Below are 6,000 nucleotides of genomic sequence, written 5' to 3'. Positions count from 1 at the left end.
AAAACATTTCTTCACAACCCAATATTCAAGAGTTAGTGTAGCTTTTACCAAGACAAAACACTTCATAAAATTTGGTCCTAGTTGGTCTTTGTCTTATCCAAAACATCACAACTTGCCAATTTCAAATGTGCAAGAATAAGAATACCTTTTTCCAAATTCTACATTTGATGAGTGTTATAAACCTTCTTAAGACTTGTCACTCAATGTCACAATCTTAACTTTAAGACTTGTTTTGGAACGGATTTTGATTTGCTTCTTGATTTAACCATTTCTTCAATTCTCGATTCCTCTTCTTAGACATACAATTGCACTAAGACTCACTTAGAGGATCAATTGAGATATGGTTCTTAATCATTAAGACATATCATAAAGTATAAAAGGTACTCTCCCTTCTTCTTAGAACAGAGAAACTTTTATTTTTCTGCCTACTTGATTCTTTTATTCGTTCTGCTATCGATTTAAACCCTTTTCAATCAATTCAGAATTACAATTAATCTTATAAGTATAATCATATTTACTAAACCTTTAGTAAATCATGACGAATATCTTTGTTACTCTTGTGGTGGATTTTATCAACACACAACTTTGTGTACTCGATCTCCTAGTCTTTCACTTGACACTTTGTCAATGAATCAGTCTAATTTCCAAATATGAAATTTCTCATTCATCATTCAACCAAGTTGCATGATTCCAAGTTTCTGTCCAATTGAAACTTGGGTGATGAGAAACTTTCCCTATTTGGTAAATTCTTGACATTTCCACTATTAACATAATTAAGAATCACATCCATTTGTTGTAGAAATATGCAAACATCAATTTTTTCATAACGATTTCATTGCAAGGAAATAAATAAATAAATAAATGAGTCAAATCAAAATTTTATTTTATTCATAAAATCAGCGGAAAACATTTGTCCTTACAATGCAAAATCAACTGAAAACTATGTAGTAAAATATTCCTAACAATTCTATCATAACTTTCTAAGCTCAAAATCTAATCTTCAAATCCATGCGATCGAGATCCATTTCTTCGTGATTAGATTCATCTTGCTCTCTCATCAAGCTTCCTCTCCTTTCACTGATCCTGCAAAATATTCAAATGCAATCTTATCACATCATGTATTAAGAATCAACTAATAGGAACTTAATGGAAATAGATAGTGGATTTTACCTGAAGCACAGCCATACTCTTTGACTCTCCCATCTTCTGGACTCTTCAGGCTCTTACGGCAGACTTGTATCCAACGCCCTTTCTCTTAGCAGCAAACGCAGGTGGCTTCTCCTAGAACTTCCTCGGAAGCATGGTTGGTTGACTTTCTCAACACATATGCTCCATTGCTTTTCCGAATCATTTCTGATTCAGCAGCAATGAGCATGTAAGTTAGGTCAATGAGGTTTGCGTCATGATCCATCATATAATACTTTCTTTTGAACTCATTATATGATTCTGGGAGTGACTGTAGAACCCAGCCTATAGCCAACTCATCAGGGAATGATGCACCCAACATTATCAACCTATCGATGTGTGATTTCATTCCTAGAAGGTGGTCACACACGGGTTTACCATCTTCGTGTTTCATTTCTAATAGGGCTTTAGTGACATTGAACCTTTCAATTATTCGATCTTGTGGGTTAGGGAGAATACTTGGAGGAGGAGGAGGAAGTGAAGCATGATCTCTTGTTCCTCGATCGAATCGTGGAATATCATCTTCGTGTGGAATGCTTGTTCCACGGGATTTAGGAAGACCATAGTTGTCGAACTTTGACATCTACAAAACGGGAGAAAAATAAATTCAAGTTAGTTGATTGATTGAGTCCTTAATAAATCACCCAAATGAGATATTAAGGCTAGGACCCAACACAATACGCTACAACCTAGAAAAGGGATGTCGTAATCTAGTTGCAGAATATTTGAAGGTAAGTGAATGACGATTCACTAATTTCCACCATGAAAAACGAAAAAGAAATTTAAGTTTTAAATCTATGAAAACTCCTAGATCCTTTGAGATTCATTGAACATTTCAACGGCATGTTTAAATCTCGATATGCCCCTCTAGTTTGTGACTGGGATGCCGAGGATCACAAAGCGGGTGTGAATAACCATGCAAATCTACATGGTGCCCCCACATGTTACAGTCACCTATTCGATATGCCGGTAAACCACACACGCTCCACCGAACTATGACAAACATTGAGTCACCCTTTGCTACCTTTGCTTAGAACCATTTAGTGTGCCGGTTAACCACACGCGCTCCACTAACGTCTTCACAAGGGCACAAAGTGTAATTTCATGGAATTGCATCAATTCACTTTTGCCTAATGTAACTAAGATTGGGAATTTGTAAAACATTTAGTTACTTTTGTATTTCATTATACTTATAATGGAAAGTTCTGTCCTATCCTACCCGTTCGGCTAACGACCCTCCACTAGTCAAGAGTGCGGTGGGTAAGAGTGGATACCCATTCAATCACCATTTTATAGGCAGTTTCCTTAAACACCCCTTATAGACTAGTTTCGTGAATGAGGCCTACTAACGGTAAGACTGACTTTTACTCATACATATATATAATGTTATACTTCTAATGTTATATATAGTATAGGGTGTATTTTATACTTTTAAAATACTAGGTGGTCAAATTTAACAATTATACTATTAATTCAATTAAATTGTAAACCAAGACTTTATGGATTTATTAAACCTCTTTTAATTATACACCTTAATTAATTAATAAAACCATAAGGGTGTGATTTGAACTTTTCAAAACAATACTAGGGTTTTAGAATTTAACATTCCTAAATTAAACTTTTAATCAACTTTTAAATTCCAAAACTTGAGGGCAAGTTTTGAAACATTTCAAAACATTAGAGTTTAGAATTTAAATATACATCAAAATTAAACTTTTAATCAAAATTTAAATTCCAAAACTTGAGGGCAAGTTTTGAAACCTTTTTCAAAACATTAGGGTTTAGAATTTAAATATTTCAAAATCAAACTTTTCAATCAAAATTTTAAATTCCAAGACTTGAGGGCAAGTTTTGAAACTATTCAAAACATTAGGGTTTTAACTATTTAAATTTCAAAACAAAACTATTAAGTTCAAATTTAAACTATAAAACCTAAAGGGTAAAAATTGAAACCTTTCACAAGATAATTCAAATCTAAATTACAAATAATCAAATTTTATCTAATAAAACAAGTGATTATCTAAATTTTGACAATTATCTTCTATTTAGGTAAGGATATTCACCAAATATTGATAAAATTCGGATTTTATAACAAAAACATATTTAAGGTAGTTATCCAAACCCAAAACAGGAACAAAATCGCGAAAATTAGTTGTCAGACGTTTCGACTCGTCGAGTCTGGACTTGGACTCGTCGAGTACACCTGACTCGGCGAGTCAAACCCTCAGAACCCAAAAAAAATCGATTTTCAGTGCTAATTTCGATCAAATATGCATCAATACAATAGAAACCAATCTAGGCTTTGATACCACTGATGGGTTTTAGCCAAAAGACATCCTATGTGCTCATGCAAACCCTAAAGCTTGGATCTAGGTTTCTCTATTGTACATGCAAGTTATCCAAGACTTAAAACCCTAGATCTAATCAATATAGCATATGAATAAGGGTTTAGATCATACCTTGATTGTTATATAGCAATAACAATCACAATTTCCTTCTTGTAATGACTTTAGAAAGCTTAGAGTCACAAATGTCACTCCTCTAATGGTTCACAAACACCAAGAGCAAGAGGATGAAGAGGAGAAGAGAAGGAGGCTGCCCAAAACGTGTGGAAACCCTAGAAGAAGTCTTGTCCACATTTTTGGGGCATAAGGGTTCCTTAAATAGTGAGGCTATTAGGGTTATCTAACAAGGAAACCCTAATTTGGATTCTTAAGCCCTAAGCAACCCATGGGCTCCTCCCTTAAAGGCCTAGGGAGGATTTCTAATGGGTTTCCCCATAGAATTCGTCCACTCCTTTAATATGGAGTCCATTAGCTCAATATTCAACTATCATACAATTGACAGTTCTAGTCCCTTAAGTTTAATTAATCTCTTTTAGTCACAAAACTAATTTCTAATTAATTCTTGACTAATATTAATTAAACAATATGATTTCTCCTTTAATATATTATTCTCATAATATATTAATAAATCATATTTAATCCTTTCTCTCCATTATTCATCCTATCAAGTTGCTTTGGTGAAGGCAACCCAAAAGGACCATGCACCATCGGGTCAAGTGCATACCAAAATAGTTATGGACTTAGACACTAATCCAACAGATACATCACGCAGGAGAGCATCGCATGGAATCATATAGGCTAAGATTGCAAGCCTTTGAGCCTCGTTGGCGTAGCATGCCGCTGATGGATTCGGGTTGAGACGCCAAGCGACTCAAGGCAAGGGTACTGAACCTCGCATGCGGAGCTTGCCGCTATAATGGAGTCGGGTTGAGAAGCCAGGCGAATCGAGGCAAAGGTACTGAACTTTGCCGGCGGAGCTTGCCGCTATAATGGAGTCAGGCTGAGATGCTAGGCAACTCGAGGCGAGGGTACTGAACCTCACATGCGGAGCTTGCCGCTATAATGGAGTCGGGATAAGAAGCCAGGCAACTCGAGGCGAGGGTACTGAACCTCGCATGCGGAGCTTGCCACTATAATGGAGTCGGGCTGAGAAGCCAGGCGACTCGAGCTGAGGGTGTTGAACCTCGCATGTGGAGCTTGCCGCTATAATGGAGTCGGGCTGAGAAGCCAGGCGACTCAAGCCGAGGGTGCTGAACCTTGCATGCAGAGCTTGCCGCAATAATGGAGTTGGGTTGAGAAGCCAGGCAACTCGAGGCGAGGCTACTAAACCTCGCATGCGGAGCTTGCTGCTATAATGGAGTCGGGCTGAGAAGCCAGGTGACTCGAGGAGAGGGTGTTGAACCTCGCATGCGGAGCTTGCCGCTATAACGGAGTCGGGCTGAGAAGCCAGGCGACTCGAGATGAGGGTGCTAAACCTCGCATGCGGAGCTTGCCACTATAATGGAGTCGGGTTGAGAAGCAAGGCGACTCGAGGCGAGGGTGCTGAACCTCTCATGCGGAGCTTGCCGCTATAATGGATTCGGGCTGAGAAGCCAGGCGACTCGATGCGAGGGTACCGAACCTCACATGATTGGGCGTAGCACCCCACAATCTATGCGTCTAGCTCTTGTGATGAGTCTGGGTTAAAATGGAATGGTACCTGATGCTTTGTTGCATCGATAGTTGTACTAATAATTGATGCCTCGGTGTCTTGACTGTTTGTCGAGGGCTATGCGTGGATGCTACTTAGAGGTGGATAATGTAGCTACTGTCAAGTGGTGCGTAGCGATTCCGCCATTGAGAGTTGGTCATCAGGGCCGTTGAGAACTGAGCATCGAGCTGCTAGCGATAGATGAGCAGTGATATGTGTATTTATATATATATATACATTATATCTTAATATTTTGGCCTTTATTATTCTCTTTTAGAACTAAAAAGTGCTCATAATGCTTTGAATTATGATTTACAGCTATTCGTTGACGATAAAGCACAAAAGAAAAGACTGAAGCGGAAATCGGGCTTAGAAGCTAAAAGAAAGGAAAATGTTGGAGGAGCCATTTACGCCCCGTGTAAGTTGCAAGTACGCTAAGCGTAATGGCTATAGTCGAGTTACGCCTAGCGTAAATATGATTACGCCCCGCATAATGGTTGGCATCAGATAACTCCAATCGCGTATAAATCTTTACTACGCCCAGCGTAATCCGACTTACGCCCAGCATACATAAGTCGGTTACAAGGGTTATAAAAGTCGATTATCAGCTAACCAAAAAGGGGGATTCGACTTCCAACCTAATTTAGTCGATATTAAACTTCTGTTAAGCCGTTTTGAGGGTCTAGAAGGAGGCCGGAAGGCCGTTAAGCTAACGGGAGCGGAGATCAGAAGGATTGGAGAGCGGATACATGTTGGTAATCATATGGGTTGTTAGCGTGA

Source organism: Lactuca sativa, chromosome 5 (genome assembly GCF_002870075.4).
Source record: "Lactuca sativa cultivar Salinas chromosome 5, Lsat_Salinas_v11, whole genome shotgun sequence".
Taxonomy (NCBI): domain Eukaryota; kingdom Viridiplantae; phylum Streptophyta; class Magnoliopsida; order Asterales; family Asteraceae; genus Lactuca; species Lactuca sativa.
Note: the sequence above shows the minus strand (reverse complement) of the source record.